Raw genomic sequence first — 17,333 nt, forward strand, 5'->3', positions numbered from 1 at the left:
ATACCATGCACAGAATGTGAACTGTAAATACTGGCAGGGAGTCTGGTTTAAGAAGCTGCAGTTAATGTTGTGTCAGAACAGCCCTTGGAACCCCCTTTTCCAGAGACTTATAGTGCAGGGGGTGGGGAGGGAATAAATCTGATTGTGCTGGAGCTTTGCCTACAACTTCTCAGCCATAAAGCCTTTATTTATGGCTGTTACACAGCATGAAGGATTCAATTTGTTCTTTGTTATGAATTTCAGTGGATCATGTAACTGTTTATTTCCAGATATTAAAAAAAAAAAGGTAATTTTGGTTTGCAGGAAAAAACAAAGCTCCTCATAGCCTACATCAGTGGGGATGTGCCCAGACACCACTTGATAGAGACAGGGGCTCCCAAAGCCCTGAAGTTTCTTCCTTGGCCAGGAAGAAATTTCCTTCCTCCAGCCCCCTCAGAGAGCTGCTGGAGGCACTTCTTCATGGGAGGAGGTGGAAAAGCATAACCAATTCAAGGCACAAACTGGACCAGCTCTTCCCAGCTTTGAGAGATTTCCTGCTTCTAGTAGCAGCTGAGAACAAGATGCTCAATAAAAAAATAATAATAATAAAAAAAATCTCAGCCAAAAAGAGCCGTGTGTCTCCAGTGACTCAGTGCACTTTGCAGTGCAATGTGGAGTCACAGTAACAGCCCTATTAATTAACACTTGCTAAGCATTCCCTCTTCCAAGAGTTTTTATTGATGGCAGTTAAAAAGGAAGATGCTTCTATTTTGCATTCATGTATTTCATGTTTCTCATCTGGCTCAAGAACAAGCCTTGAGAAACCTGTTTTTTGGGCAAGAGGTAACAGCCTCAAGTTAAAAGGAGATGGAGGCTCCTTCCTGGGAGCTGAGGGAGATTGGCAGCAAATTAAGCCCACAGGTCAAATATTATGTTCTCCAGATGGGAGTGACAGTCTTTGAGGAAGCAGATCTGGTTTTCTGCTGCAGCACCTCTCAGAAAATGAAAAGAAAAACATCTCTGCTGGCACTGCAGGACACTGGAGTGGCTTTTGCTTCCTTTCCATGTGTCAGACACAGCCTGGTGTCTCCTCGAGTGTCCTCCTTCCCCTTATCAACAGAGGTGGAAGGCCAGGGATGAACCAGGTTTGTCCCTCACCTGCCTCCTCTTGAAATACTCTCAGCAAAAGGAGAGATGGGACAGATCCCAGGGCTGTCACCATCTAGGTCACACCCTGGCATACCAGAGACTGCATTTACTGCTCCTACAGCTTCAAAACCAAATGATTGGGGGTGATTTATTGCCAGGATGAGAACTGGGACCTCAGGGGCTTGTTCTAGGCTCAGGATCCCCCAGTTTTGTCAGCCTCTGCTTGAAAACAACCAGGTTAATTGGACAGAGGCATGGAAAACCCTCCCCAGCTCTGTTCCCTGCCCCTGAAGGGAGTGTGAATGAACAACGTGCCAGAGGTCACACACGCATCTGCAGAGAAGTTTACATTTAATCAACATCTGTCCCTCCCACCCAGCACATATGAGAATCTTCTGGGAAAAATAACAGTTAATCAATTCACAGAAATATTGAGCTGCAGCTCTTCCCTCCTCAGTCAAATTAAAGACCTTTTCTGTGCAGTGACAGCTGATAAACACTGTGCCCTGTACTTTAGGTCCTCTTTGCTGGTGTCTGCCTTAATTGCTGCTTCCCATTTGCCTTGGCCCCTTCTCAAAGGAGGCAGCACATCTAATTGCACATGGAGGGAGATGTCTGCCTCTGATCTGTCTGAGCAGCTTCTCCCTCAAGTAATTTAGAAGTGTCTCTGTTACTCTGAACCAGTAAATGAGAGCAGCTTTGGGATTCAGCCACCTCCCCCAAACTAAAGGATTTTCCCTGTTCAGTAGGATGTTGTCACATTTGGCTGCCAAAAACTGCTTATTGTGCTGTGATTTGTCAGCCAGAATGAAGCTCCACTGCTGCCTGAAGTTGTTTTTGTTGAGGCCTCCTCATCTTTGAGAGGAAACTGCCATATCCCCCTCCCCACCCCATTTTCTTCTGCCATTTACTCAATTGCATTAACAGCAGCAGCAACATCAGAAAGTTCGTGGTGATGGGACTGGAATTCCTCAGTGGAGTTTGTCTTAACACATCCAGAATACCAGATATCTACTGAGCTATATATAGAGATAGGGCTCTGAAAAATTAAAAAAAAAAAAGGCCTATACCTCTGAAAGCCACAAGGCCACAAAGATAGAGCATGTGAATTACTGTCATTACCAAAATTGCTGCTTAGAGGAGAACTTCTAAGCACCCTGCATTGCTCTAGAAGTTTGACTACAGGAACCACTGTAATTACAAAGTATTTTAAATCATGCCAGTACAAACACGATCTGGAAATGGAAAATACCGTGCTAGTCATTGCATCTGGAAATTAATGGTTGGCATGGAAATGCATGGAACTGGTTACTCATGCTGAGCAGTGGGCACGCTGAAGTCATGTCCACCACCACTCCTGACTACCTTTGACTGCAGGCAAAGGTTATTTCCAGCCTCACCCACACTTCTGGCAGCCCCAGGTCCAAGGGCTGCTGCTCACAGAGAGCTGGCATTGCTGACAGGGGACTGAGCTGTCAGCTCTCAGCATGCCCAGGTGTGCAGAAAGGTGTGACACACAAAGGCCAAAGGGCCACACAAGCCACATCACCCTCTCTTGCAAGATCAGATCAACATTCCAGTCAAAAAAGCCTTCTAGTGAGTCTGTTTGGAATAATGCACGTTAGGAACTTCTTGCTAAAAAAACTGGGAGAGAGGAGTTTGTAACCAAGCAATGTCCACTAAAGAAGGAGGAAAACCCACCAACCAAAACAATCTTTACAGCAACTTCCAGAGTCAGCTCACACGTTTTACTGGCAAGAACAGCTTTTGTCCCCAGCCTCTGCCCAAGGAAGGGGTTGTGGGTGCACAGCAGAGAAGGAAAAGCAGAAGCTCCTCCATTTACATCACACCTGGGCCTGGCACACAGCAGACAGGTTCCCCTGTCCCAGCTGCAGGTGGGAGAGCTCGCTGCTGCACAGCATCCAGGGGACTAATCTCCAGCACCACCAGCCTGCAGAGAGCCTGTCCTTCTCCCCTGCACAGCAGCTGCTGTGGCTTCTGTCTGCCAGATCAAAGCAGAGCTCATTCCAACCAGCCAGCTCCAGCTCCTCGGGAAGCTGGGATCAGCCTGCCCTGGGATGGAGCTCAGGGTCCCTCCAGCCAGAACTGCAGGCTCAGCTCTGCTGGCCTCAGGACAAGAGCAAGCCAACTTCCAAAGGCAGAGCATCTCCTCATTCCTTGTTTCTGCAGCTCTGCTTCCAAGCACTGCTTTTGGTCCCCTGCACAAAGAGAGCAACATCCACTCTTCCCTACAGATCAAGCTACTGCAGCAAAATTCACAATTTCAAGATTATTTTGCCTGCAGAGTGTGAAGAACTTGCAGGAAGCACTGCCAGCCCTGGCTGTACTCATCCCTGTCAGTGAGCAGAGCAGGGTGGGCAGCAGCAGAACAGGGCACAACACACAGAGCCTGCAGACAGATTTTGCCAGCTACAACAAGGGAGGCCACAGCCTGAATTGCTTCTGTCACAAGCAGCCCCAGGCCTGGTCAGGACCAAAATGAAGGCAAAGCCAGAGCAAATAAATCATGGGAACAATAAATTAAAATAACATAACTCTAAAAACAACACACAGGATCTCCTCTACCAGGATTCACAGGCTATTTGAAGCTGCAGCCTGTTCAGTGATCAACCCAAGCACCTGTTTCTCTGACACTGCAAACCACTGCATCATTTTATTTAGGGCAACAAAAGATAAATCTTACCTCTCCAGTACCAGAGGTCACCTTTTTCCTTTCCTCCATGCACTCTTCTCAAGAGAAGTAGGCTGTGGCACCAAGGTAGCAGCAGCATTTTGTCCTTCCAAGGAAAAGAGAACTTGCTCCATTCTGAAGTCACCAAAGTACCAGAGAGCACAAGACCTTTCCCCTCCTTAGGGGAAACTCTGGCCCCTCTAACCAAGCTCCCAGCTCAGCCTCTCTGTGACTGGTTTAAAACCCTACAACTCAGTCCCTTCTGGGAGATTCTGATTTTCACCTCATTTGGTGATCCCTTACCCATCAGTTTTCAATCAGGAGGCACAAGCAGGTTGTCTCTCCCCCATGTGCTATGCCTGAAGCATGGAGCAGCCTCCCTCTGCCCCTCTCCCAGGCTCCCACCCCAAGGACCTCACTAATTAGCAATCACCCGTGCTGATGATCACCTTCACCTCCTGGGGTGTGGTCTCACACAGCCCGAGTCTTCTGCTGGCCACCAGAAGCCACCCCCACACCTGGTCCCTCAGCAAGGGGACTCTCTACCCTCCATCCCTGTGGGGACTGGGCAGAACCTGCCTCTGTCCTGCCTCCCTCTCCTGCCCAGAGAATCAGGGGGTGCAGGCAGTTCTGGGCTGTTTACAAGTCCAGCTGGGCAGTGGGGAGGGAGTTCCTAGTGAAACCACTGGTTCCATGGAAAGCCTGGTGTGACACAGGTAGATTTTTCACATCTCACGGCTCATTTTAGCAAGGATTGCTCCCAAAACAATCCTCTCCCAAGCTGCTCTAGAGGGCTGGGGGCCCCACATCTGCAGAGGGGTTGGGAGCCCTGCCCACGTGTGTGGGTGTGCAGGCGTGGTCTCAGATGCCCAAGGCTGCACACGAGGAGGTTTGGTGGAGGCACAGAAACCTTTTCCCCCTCACATGTGCCTTGCAAAAGCCATTGCTGGCTGTGCTGGCTGTCCCCAGCCCTGTGTCAGCCTCCCAAGCACTGCTGCATCTTGCTCAGAGCCACAGCTCGGGTGATCAGCACCACTTTCATGTGGTCTTTGTTCCCTCTGCATCTGGGTCCCACATTTAGGAATCCAGCACTTGGCAGAGCAGCAGGGATTGGGTGACAGTGGCCCAGACACTTAACTGGTTGTTTACCAGTGCCCCCTTCTCTGCAGAGAGGTTTTGGGCAGCACTTCCCACACCTGCACAGGGTGTGTTTAGCAGGGGGGTGTGAGTCTAAGGATTGCACCAAATCACACCCTGTCTTAACACAGCCCTTACTACAAATTTACACACCAGAGAATTCCAGAGCCTACTCTGGCAAAAGTTCCTATATTGAATATTGGTAATTTCCACTCTCATTTCTGTCCTTTAACAAGACATAACTCAGTATGACTGGAAGGAGCTGGACCTGGGGTGTTGATTTGTTTCACATCATCCACTGCATAACTCTGTGCAGGAGGCCTCACCCACCAGTGCCACAATTTCCCCTTCTGTAAAATTTTAATTTTGCAGAATTTTGGAAGGAATGGCTATGATGGAATGGGCTGTAAAGGACAGAAAGCCCTGCAAGCAGGGGGCTGAGGTTGTGGTGAGGAGTCTGGAGTGACCACAGTGGAGCAGACAGGAATTAGGGGAACCAGACTGCCTGGAATGGGTCACCTGCAAAGCAGGAGCTGGGAATTCTCACACCAAGTCAAGAAAATGGGAAGTGTTTGGCCCCCATCCACCTGTCCTCATGCAGGCAATGCAGGGGCCTCTCTGATACTTTGTTCAATGGAAAATTTATCCTCTCCAGATATTTGTGATGTGTCACATCTCTCAGCCTGCTGCACACACAGATCTGCCAGCTGAGGGTTTTATGGGCCCCGCAGGGAGAGGAGCAGAGTGAGCTGATCCCATCGCCATGGAGAAATAATTAAGAGGTTTTGTTGAGTAAGGCTTGAAAAACAAAAAGTGGAAATGACTAAGGGTCTTAATTGAAATGTATTTCAAATTTACAGTTTCATCAATAATTTCCTTTTTCTCCCCTGAAAAACACCTCTGGAAGAATAATTAAAAAACCTCTATGAAAAAAGGTGTTGTATAAATAACGTACAGATGTCAGACATGGGGAAGAATTATTTTAGGTTTAAACTTGCAGCACAGTTTGAAGGAAGGCTGTGTGAAGGATTTTTCTAAAATACATTCCTTTTTATTAGAACTTTATGTTTGCCATTTTTCAGCCTGTTCCTCATAAAAAAGAGCAAATTTGAGCTTCTCTGGAGCTGTGGTTTCCATAAGCCAGGTTTAAGTGCAGGCACGAGACAATCCCTACAAGGGGACTGAGCTGGATCTGGGAAAGGCTCTTGCAAACTAGGGTCAGTTTAAAAACAAAATGTGTATTTGTCTGGCTGTAGGGGTGCAAGATGATTTTGGCTCACTCATGAGCTGTTTAATTCATCCACAGAAAACAGTGGATCTGCATGGCCCAGAAAGTTGGGAATTGTGGGGATCCCTGCTGGCTGTGGGATGGAGCTGGAATACCTGGAGTACCTGGCAGAATCAGGAGCAAGGGTGGCTAAAGAGGCTGTGGGGTGCTGCTGGGGACATCTGGGCATCCATGGGACTTCTCTGTGCCTCCTTCCTGTGTTTGCACACCAGGCACTTGGGGCAGACCATCCACGTGGATCCCGTGCTCTGCAGCTCACGTTTCTCAAAGAAAGCTGAGGCTCCTTTGAAAGCTCATCTTGTTTTCCTTAATTCAATCCGGAAAAGAGTCATATAAATACCAACAGATACTGCCCACACACAAATCAGAAAAATTAAAGGGCATTGCAAAAGTGCCTGTTTCCAGTGGTCAGATTAGCTGCAGACGGAAGCAATTGGAGCTGCATTAAAACTAACAGGCTGTAATTGTCCAGAGGCATTGTCTCACAGTGCAACACTTCTCTTTGGCTCTTCACAGAGGTTTCTTGGAATTTTTTCAATCGCTTTTCTGCTTGAAGTATATGCTGCATTTCAGATCTTTCCTTTACATGTCACAAGAGAATGAGCTAAAAGTTCATCAACAGCCTATGGCAACATCTCAGTGGAGAAAGTTGAAGTCATTTCTTAATGCCATTTCTTATTAGCTATCATCATTGTGTAAATGCTGCAAGTACGAGAGCGCAGGAGGTCTGCTGTTAATCATTATGAACCTTGGTTTCTCCCTGCCTAGCAGTTAAACCTTCAGAATCATTTCATTTCTTTAAAATATACAGAAAACTGGCTTCTCCCAGACCCTTGGGTGTTCTAGTGAATAATACCGTGGACTCAGTTCCCAACCAGCTTTCTGTAGTTAGTTAGTCAGATAGATCTTCTATTTAAAGATAAGTTCCATCCCACCCCTCTGCAATCTGGTTATGATTACTGGTTACTGCCACCCGCAGACTGATAAACTTATAACAGCTGCATTGCAGGAAATCACCTCCAATTCAACCCTGATGTTGTAGGGATGTCTTTAGTTAGCCTAAATAGGCTTTTAACATTCATTTTTTTGTGTGCAAAACACCTATCATTAATTTTGACTGGAGAGATCAAACAGTTAACAATGTGTTGATCCTAGCTTACTTTTAAGTGATGTATTGTATCATTTCTGAGAGTTATGAGGGGTTGATATTTTCTTTTACTAATGCATCAAAGTCGATAAGTGAGCGGGGCAAACCCGCGTCCTGGGAAAGGAAGCTATTAACAGCTCTGCTCGGAAGGTTCTGAGGGCCACATTGCGTCATAGCCCTCGAGTTTATTGAATGTTAACTCTTTTTTTTTCCCCCCTAACCAAAGGAAATGAGTTTCTATAATCCTCTGCTTTGAGCTGCATCCTCAGTGGGGTAATGAAAAATGACCCACGCCATCCGATAGCGCACTGCTTTGCACACAATAGATCTTCACAGGGGCAGGCACAATGCAGCTCCAGCTCCAGCTCTTTCTCCTTGTTGAAACACACAATGAATTTATTTATTGCTGATCTAAAAGGCACTCGAACAGAACGGGCACAGCGGGGGAATCGCCCGGGTTTAACTTGGCATGGTAAGAAAGCAGCCCCAGAGAAAATGACCAATGTGCAGGCTTGGGAGAGCAGAACATTTTTATAAGGAGGTTCTTGAAATGGTGGGTTCGTGCACATGCAGAGAGCAAGGCAAATTGGTTCCACCAACAAGGCATCTGCTTCCATGAAAACTTTTTTTTTTGGCAGAATTTGTACGCGAGCTGGGCATGTTGAGTGATTTATGGGGCCATTAAACATACACTAAATCAATCTCTATTAGGAGAAAAAAAAAGAAAAAAAGCACCATGTACTTAAAAAAGGCCCTGGAGCGAGATTGCTGAACCCAGGGTCTGATGTTGTGAGGCAGAATGGTCACTGGCAATTTGGAGATGTAACATGAACTCAGTCAGTCAATTCGGATATGATAGTTTTTAATGTTCCACGAATCCAGCAAAATGTGCATCCAATTAACTACTACTAAAGGACCTTATTTATAAAATAATACTTTTGTGGTCAGGTTGCACTTTTTCCACTCGTTTCTGCACACAGTTCAGGTTGCACATTTTGTGTGTTGGATTAATACAAACATCCATTTTGGGCTGGCTGCTCCTGGCAGGGCTGGGCAGAGAAGAGCCTTTGTCCCCATCGTCACAGATTCAGGCTGGGAACAGAGGCAGGAGAAGGATTTTCTGCTGGAACTAAGCAGCAAGAATTAAAGCAAGAGGTTGTCCTTTGCTGAGGGATCTCTTCAACAGGAAGATCCAAGTGCTGGAAACACTGAGTTGGCAAAGCCCTCAGCTGTTTACTCAGGGCTGTTTTGAAGCTGAAGAAATTCGTAGGTGGTACAAACACGGCCTTCAGTGCATAGGAAAAACATCCTCCTTAGAAAACACATCTGAGTTATTTAAAGGATATGTGCAAAACGTATGCATCCCAAACCAGCCCCTTTTCCAATGTAATTTCATTTTAAGACCGTGCAGCGGGCAGACATTCACAAATTCAGGCAAAACAAGGTTTTATGAACTCCCCTCTGAATTGCCTATGCAACAAGCATAACGTTCAAATGGAAACAGGCCAGAAGTGTTTTGTGAATAGAGCATTAAGATATTTTCTCCTTGACTTGGTAAGGGATGGAAAATCTGTAGCAAAGCCCTACAGCTTGTCAGAGAAAATTCTCCTGTGTATGTGTGCACACACACACGTAAGTGCAGGAGAGTGACCTGTAAAGTTTCTGACATGCCACAAGATGGGATGGGGGAACTCGGGAATGCTCTTGAATCCAAGAGCATTTCTCACCCAAGTTCAGCATTTTATGCCCAGCTTTCCTCCAGTATTGTTTTCAGTTAATTTTTGGGTTTTTTTTATTTCAAAATGAAAATATTTGAAGTGCGAAATGTTTGAGTTTCAAAAATGAATGAATGACTTTGTTTAAAAATTAAAGAAAAAGAAGTGATCCAAAGCTCTCAGGAAGAACAGAATGAAAAGGCAAAGGAATGAGATTGTGGCAGAAGTTGATATGGATGCAAGAGAGGACATGGAAGTGATGAGGCTTTGACTTGCACTGGAGCCCTGTTCCTCCACAAGGAGCCTTGAGCTCCACCACAGCCCAGCAGCTCCTGCAGCTTCGGGATCATCTGGGAGAGGTGTCTGGAACAGAGAATCTTTTTTTTTGTGGAAAAAAGGCAATGGGATTTAAGTTTTGGACCCCACTCTCATGGCTCAAGGGCAGTGACAGCTGAAGACAATTAATGTAACAAATGTAAACCAGGTAATGACTTTGGTCTACAGCCTAATTGCAAGGAGAACTGGATTTCTCTGAGCACAGGAAGATCATATGCAGTGTTTTTAGTATTTTGGCCATGAAGTGCACACTCATGAGACTCACATTTCCAGAAAATCCAGAAGTAGATCTTCTGTCTAAAGACCAGGAAAAGTGCAACAGCAACTAGGTTTGATAAAAGACACCCCAGACAGGTCAGTGGGTTATAGGCATGCACAAGAGGGTTCTCCCCAAACTGCAGCTGACAAATTTTGCAGCAGCCCTTGCTCAGAGCACACACTGGATGGGGACAAAAGCCCTGGGGTGTCCTTGGCTCGGGGACTCTGCCCTGCTTGGAGCCACCAGTTGCACCTCCAGGGTCTCCTTGCACCCGAGCTTTGCTGCCACTGCAGTTCAGCTCTCCTGGGGCATTTCTCATCAAACCACAATTTTTCCCTCTCCTGCTTGCACACAGTGAAATACCTCGCACATTCTCCTTGGCTTTTCTCCTCTTTTTCATTTGCATTAAAAAGAAGCAAAACAAAGCTTCTCCCCCCGACCCAAAACAAACCCCTTTTCTTCCTTTCTTTCACTGCAGAAGAAAAACCAAAATAAACAAAGAAACAACTGCCTTCCCTCCTCCCTCCTCAAACCCTCGGGGGCAGTGTGGAGGTAGAATGCCCTTTCTAATTTCATTGACAGTGCTGTTGATATATAGGGTAATTTTATCTTAACAACCTGTAACAAAGGATAAGACAGTAGTCGTCTTGCATTCCAGACAGTAGGAGATGTTTACTCATTCTCCCAGCAGACTCTCTCATCATTCATCTAGACTTTATTGGGATGCCAGGAAATGGGAAACCTATAATTTGAGAAATGTATCACACAGAGAAACTTCTTCTCTTCGGTAAATAAAAGGAAGCTGAGGATCTGAGGTTAATTTGCCTTTTTAAAAAACTCTTCTCACCAGTTTTCTCATTTCTTCCCAAAACTTTACTTTGAGCTGAACCTTTACAGAGTGTGGTATTGAGGAAAAACATCACTGGGCACCTCAGGAAGGCCTGGGATGTGTCCTAACCCCAGGGTCTGGAATCCTGTGCTGTTTTTTGAGGCAGTGCTGCCAGCAGTGGCTCAGAGCACGAGCTGTGTCTGTGGCAGGGATGGTTTTGTCTTTATCTTTGGAGGCATCACACTGCCCATGCTGGAAACACCCTGAGCAATCTCCTTCTGTGGGGCCAAGAGGAGGGTTAGGGAGACACAAGAAAGCACATATTTTGCAGCAAACATTCTTAGGGGTTTTTGCTCCTTAAGTGACTTTCACATGAGTGTTTATTCCTGTTTACGTAGCTCGACATGAATGCCTGGCTTTGATTTGAGGACAAACTGCCCCATAAACTCATGAATGTCTGAATTTAACCTTCACCTTTCCCCCCTAACCTTCACTCTTGCTTTCCCCTTCATAACTGGTGACATTCTCACAGCCAAATTTAATAAAATACTTGTTTCTGGGAGTGAACTGGGCTGTGAGCACAGATGGAGGTGGGGAGGGATGGTGTGTGATGCTGCTCAGCACAGGGGAGAGAACTCCTGCTACAACCAAGTGCCAGGACAGAATTCCTGCTGCTCAGGACCAAGACTCCCAGCGGCCAGAAAACCATTAGCAAATGAATGAGCCCAGTCCTCCTCTACACATCAACCACAGCTTGGCTTCTCCCTCTGACAAGCCAAACAAACACCCAAATTCATCAATCCTGGTCCCCTAAGTGCCATTGCCTTTGGATCAGGGCTCCTGCCACACCACCCATCCGTGCTGGCTGCTGTGGGAGCTGATCAGCCTCTCCCAGCACAGCAGGCTCAGCCTGGAAGGAAGCAGTCACCCCTCCTGGATACCCATCAAAGAAACTCTTCTCCTTTCAGCTGTGCTCAGCCTCTCTGCCCTGCATTGTCAGCCAGGAGCAGGGCTTGCTCTGGCATCCCCCTGACAGCAGCTGTGTGGGCTGCACAGGCTTCAGCTCTGCTCAGATTTGGGCCCTGTGGTTTTGAGGCTTCTCACCCCACCACAGATCCCCAAAGAGTGTGGTCCTTGTCATCTTCCAAGCTGCCATTAAAAGCAGAGTTGAAGTCAGGGTTATGTTGTACCACAAACCTTTGAAGAGCCTCTCTGTGTGCTCTGCAGAGCAAACCCAAAGGCCACTGATGTTCTTTCCTGGGCTCAATCCACCTCTGCTGTGAGCTCCACCTGTTCCTGGGGAGTGGCTGCAGGGTGGATCTGGTCAGCCCTGTGACCATTAAAGGACTCTCACACTTGGACAGATCTGATCATAGCTGTTCAACTGCATGGCAGAGGAAAGAGATTTTGTTTCTTCTCTCATTTTATACATGAAGTCCACTTGGACATGGACCTCAGCAGCTGCAGCTTGCTGGAGGCAGTAATGGATGGAGGCAACTTACCCTGTGTATTTTTTTTTTACCCTGAAAGGAAATTTAGTTTTTAAATGCAGTCATTGTGGGGTAAGAAGAGAAGGAGGAGGGAACTGAGAGAGGATAAGAGGCGTGCCTTTAATGACAGGAAAAGAAAAAATCTGTGAGCTCAAACTCATGCAGCTTCCAAACTCAAATAGATGTCACCATGGTGACAAAGCCTCAGACTTCATAAATCTTTTCCTCTTCCCGTTTGTGGTGAGCTCTGGTACCCTGTTAAATACATCCAAAGCCTTTTAAAGACTCATTGGAAGCATCTGATCCAGTAGAAGATTTCCTCATAATAACACTCATTAGATATGGGGAGAAACCACATCTCAAGCTGCCTTCCTGTCTCTGAACACTAAAGACATGAACTTTGGAGTTAAAATTCATAGCCTATATGAGACTCACTTGCATAAATATGATTTCCTGCAAAGATTCCAGGGGGGAGGCCTGTGGTAGGGTCATTATCCCCAAGATCCCCTTCACCTCAAGATCTGTTAATCAAAACCCAGGCATTATACATGTGTCTGTAAATAATATTTGATTTAATGCCAATCCAGTGATGAACTGGAACTTGAATCAGGCTGGTTTGCACAGCCCCAGCCCATTTAACCTTTCCAGACAGGTCTAACTCACCACACACATGTCCTTACAGCTCAGCCAAAGCACATCCCAGCACTCCAGAGCCATCACCAGCTCAGGACTGTTTGGAGACCAGTGAGAAACTGCAGACAGCAGCAAGTAAAACCAGCATTTCATCACCTGACCTGAAAGACCTCTGAATGCATCTGATGCCCCCCAAACCTGGGACTCACAGCAGGTTCTTCCGTGAAACCCAACCAGTTTTGGGCCCCAGTCTTGACCAGATATGCCTCACTCAGCATTTGCCAGCTACAAAAATGTCATGGGCCTGAATATTTCAGGATTTACAGCTGCAGAAAACTCTCCAGTGTCACCTTTCTCCCCTTTTATGGCTCAGCCATAATCTTAAATTCAGCTGAATACAAAGAGCTGCCTGTAGACAGCTAATCCTAAAGACAGAGCTTTGTGTGAAACTTGGAGGGAGAAAAAGAAGGAAAAAGAAAGAAATCACTGAGAGGGATTGGCAGCAAAGACAAATAGTTTTGGCTAATTTTTGCTAGTATTCTCCTACCCTAGCGTGGGGCTGAAGTGAGAGGCTCCTCTTTTGCCCATTCTCACACCATGTGCTCCCCCAACAGAAAATCCAGCACCCAGCAAACACCAGTGGGGTGGGAGGGGATGGCTGGGCAGGGCAGGAGCAGCAGCCCTGGCTGTCACAGGGGCCAGGATTATCCTGGGGATCAGCAGTGAAACCCGGGCTGATGGTGCTGAGGTAATGCTGATAATTACACAGCAAAGCCAGCCTGTAACCCAAGTCCTAATTGCATTTAAAGAGCTCTTCTTGCCTCCAGGGAGGGGCTGGCTTTGGGTATCCTTGGGAAGCTGAGTGGTCCTGGCTGTCCCAGGCTCCCCAGGCACTGGGGACCTGCTCCTGTCTCTGGAGCAATACCTGCCCAAGCTGCTCAACTTTTGCAGAATTTCCAGCTGTGCTGACCTTTATTTACACAGGCTGTGATCCAATTCTTTGTCAGAGTAGCCTGAGGTGCATCAGGTCCCTCCACCTTTTGGCCCTGGGCTTTCCACCAGGGTCAGCAGAGTTATTCCAAGTGCTTTGAAAGCCACCTGATGTTTTCCCTGCTGTGCCTTTCCTAAACACAGAAATGCTGCTGTCAGGCTCCAATGGATTCCCACAGGTATTGGGAGGCAGAGGAATAAATTTAGCCTTAAAAAAGAATTCTGTAACCACCACTGAATTTCCTCACATAGTGACAAAAACCCTCCCTAAACAGAGACCATGGGAAGTCACTGACCTCCATTTCAGTTTGGGAAACCACCAAACAAGGGGAATCTCCACAAAAGATACACTGCATATTCTTCCTGCCTGCATGGAATTGTCTCCAGACATTGCTGCTCACCCACATCAGGAATGAGAATGTGAAGGATCCTGAAAACAAGCTGAAACAGTTGAAAACTAGATAAATACACAAGCAATAAATAGCATTTTTCTCTCCCATTATATTACTACAGTGTGTGTACATAAACAAAAATGGGGTTTCTGGGTTTGTTTTTTCACTTCATGTGTTAATCACTTAGCAAGAGGCTCAATTTTTGGCATTATTTTGGGAATTAGTATCATTAGGGGAATTAGGAATGTCACCCACATTGAGGATGCTGAGAAGAAAGCAGAACTGCCCTGGTGCTGCCTGGCTTTAGCTCACAGTGTGTGCATGAGCTCTGGATGGGAAGCCCAGGGGAGCAGGAATCCCTCCCTGCCCAGCACTCAGCACTCTCCTGGACCCCAGGGACACCCAGGATGAGCTCCAGGATGCTCCTTTTGATGCTTACAACTCAATTTTGCAATCACTGCCCAGGACAGCTTGTGAAACCAAAGAGGGATGATCCAGCTTTTATTGGGAGAGTTTTTACCCACTGCCAGCTGCAGATGCTGTTTTACAGTCTGTGCCTCTTTGATATCTGACACAAGCTGCTGTGTGGCTGCTTACCTGCTGAAACTGTTTTGGTTTGTCCTGGTTCTTTCTTGTCTGCACATGGTTTGTGTCTAGGTATGCTTTGCTAATCTCTCATGGCATTTTTTTAAGTAGCCCAACTGTTTTTGCCTGTGCTATTTTTGGTATGCATGGTAGTCTAATTGCTACCTTGCAGTGAAAAGAATCCAAGTGAAAAATATATTCCCTACTTTAGTCATGATCAGCTCTTTAACACAGAATTTAAAATATTAACACACGTCACAGAGCTCTCTGCAGTTATTAAAAAAGTGCTTCTTAGAGAGTAAATGAGTGTTTTGTTACAATTGTTATCTAAAAGTATCAAAGTAATACACAAATCTGAGATTTAAACCTTGAAGGCAGAATCTGCAAATTTTATAATATCATATAATTGGATGATATTAAATTAATAACAAAACCCAGCACATTTCAATATCCTTCCACAAAAAAAAGTAATTGTATCCCCATGCTAAATACAAGGACCTAAGACACAGTACCAGATTCCCAGGAAATAAATGCTTTACCCAGGAGGCAGCTGAGCTGTGCTCATTTATATCCCCTGGGAATGTGCACTGATTAAAACACTTGGTCAATGTTACAGGACAGAGAGGAAACAGGAAAAGATGTTCAGAGTTGCTTTTGTGGTTTATCCATCACACAATGTGTCCTCACTTTGCATGGAGATGGGCAATGCAGCACACTCGACCTCAGAAGAGGAAAATGATTAATTTTTAGGTGTGGCTTCAGTTTCTCTGAAGGGATCAGCCTCACCTCCACACAGGTGCCCAAAGACAGCCTCACTTCCCTCATCCTCACCCCTGCCCAGGTGGGCCCAGCTGGGATCTGGTGCAAAGGAGGTTCATTCTGGCTGAGAGGAGGCTGGCCAATGCCCTGGTGGCCCAGCACAGCCCTGTGCCAGGGGGACAGGCTGGGGACAGCTCCCAGCAGAGCCACTGCAGGAGCTCTGCTAAGCCCTGGCCTCAGGAAATCCTGACTTCCAGGAATAAAATTCTCTTTCATCTTATGGGCCAGTCCTTCCCCCTGGTTTAAACTGAGAGGACCACATAATCCTGTTTGTCTGTGGGGATGTTTGTAACCCAGGGACAACGTGTAATCCTGCTGCAGTCAGTCCAAAACTCTTGGAGGAGAATCAAGGGATGCTGTTATTTGTTATTCCCAACAGAGTGGCTGGTGAGCAGTGTCCCAGAGAGCTGAGGGAGAACCTCAATAGCTCCCACTCCTGTTCCTCCTTACATCACCTTTTCTTTCAGAAATCAAGCAGGAAGAGGTGTTCAAACCCCTTGTTGTTGTGATCTAAATTTCTTCCCCAGTCTTTACCTCTGCTGAACTTTTCCAAACCAAAATTGCTTATTCTGTTTGCCAGAGCTAGACCTAAATTAGAGACAGAGAAAGCTTGGGGGCATTAAATTCCACTCTTGACCGAGGAATCATTGTGGGTGAAGGGAGGAAGAAGCTCCAATTTCTGCCACTCACATGGACCATCTCACTGGGTAATAGCAGAAGTTGCTCTGCTGAGGTAAAATCATCTCACCCATTAGGGAAATATGTTTTTACTGATTATCTTAACAAACTGCATTGAGCCAAACTGTTCTTACCTCCTGGAGATGTGACTGGAATGGAATCATTCCACACTGCTCACAGAGTGAGGCTGCAGGAGCTGAAGATCCATAATTTTATCCAATTTAAACAGCTTTTCTCTTAAAAACATTAATTAATAATTGAAGTCTTGCCCAGAAGAATTTGTCACCCACGGACAGGAGTAAAGTGCCCTGGAATGGTTGAGAATTTTGTATTGGGTAAAAGCAATAGCTAAAAAAGAAGAGGAAGAGGAAGAGGGCATTAAATGTGCTCTGGAGAGATCGGTACTGGAGGGACCCCGGCAGCACCGGAGGGGTCCCGACGGTACCAGGACGTACCGATGGTATCGTGTTGTCCCGGGGAGGATTCCGGGCGCTGTAGGGATGTCCTGGGCTGTCCCGGGACAGCGGGATGGTCCCGGCAAGGATGGAAATCCCCGTCCGCTCTCTGGCGGCAGAGCAGCGGAACGGCAGCGCCGCAGCATCCCCGGGATGGAGAATCCCGTGCTCAGAGCCGAGACACGGACAGCGGGCACCGAGGGGGGGCTCTCGGCTCCTTGCTCCTGCTCTGCGGGAGCCGCTGGAAAGGCAGGAGCTCCTGGGGACAACCAGCAAGGGACAGGAAAAAGGTGTTAAGGGGAAGGGTGGGAAATGGAGAGCGCAGGGCACAGAAACAGCAGCTCAGGGCACCTCTCGGTGCCTGCCACGCCGAGCCCTCCGGCGGCACTGCCTCCATCCCCCGGCTCCGGGCTCCTCCATCGCCTCCCTCAGCCCGCACACGCTGCTCTCCGAGCGAACCGAGCTCTGCAGTCCTGGAGCAGGTGCTCGCTGAGCTCTGCAGTGGCTCCAGGCTGGGTCTGTTTGCTGCAGCAGGGCTCTGAAAGTCACCCTACAACAGAAAGCCACCCAAACCATGCTCTGTGTGGTGTGGACTGGGGCCACTCGAGGAGTTGAGGGTTCAGATCTCAGCCCTCTGAGTGTGAACCAGCTGTGCAGGGTCAGCCCTGCTCCTGGAAGGCAAAACTCCAAGAGAACATCAGGTGCAGACACTGACCAGGGCCTTTGCTCACCCTCTGCACCAGGCCTGGTGTGGGGCTGC

The 17,333-nt window shown here is 47.1% G+C and overlaps 1 long non-coding RNA gene across 1 annotated transcript; it reads right to left on the reverse strand.

Moving 5' to 3' along the window:
* Positions 1 to 8,237: 8,237 nt before the first annotated feature.
* On the reverse strand, positions 8,238 to 17,114 carry LOC132335693 (uncharacterized). Its single transcript, XR_009488719.1, has 3 exons — positions 16,253 to 17,114; positions 13,941 to 14,085; positions 8,238 to 8,704 (listed from the first exon to the last, which is right to left on the reverse strand). It is a non-coding gene; the product is annotated as an uncharacterized LOC132335693 (long non-coding RNA).
* Positions 17,115 to 17,333: the final 219 nt, after the last annotated feature.

The sequence above is a fragment of the Haemorhous mexicanus genome, chromosome 18 (genome assembly GCF_027477595.1).
Source record: "Haemorhous mexicanus isolate bHaeMex1 chromosome 18, bHaeMex1.pri, whole genome shotgun sequence".
NCBI lineage: Eukaryota > Metazoa > Chordata > Aves > Passeriformes > Fringillidae > Haemorhous > Haemorhous mexicanus.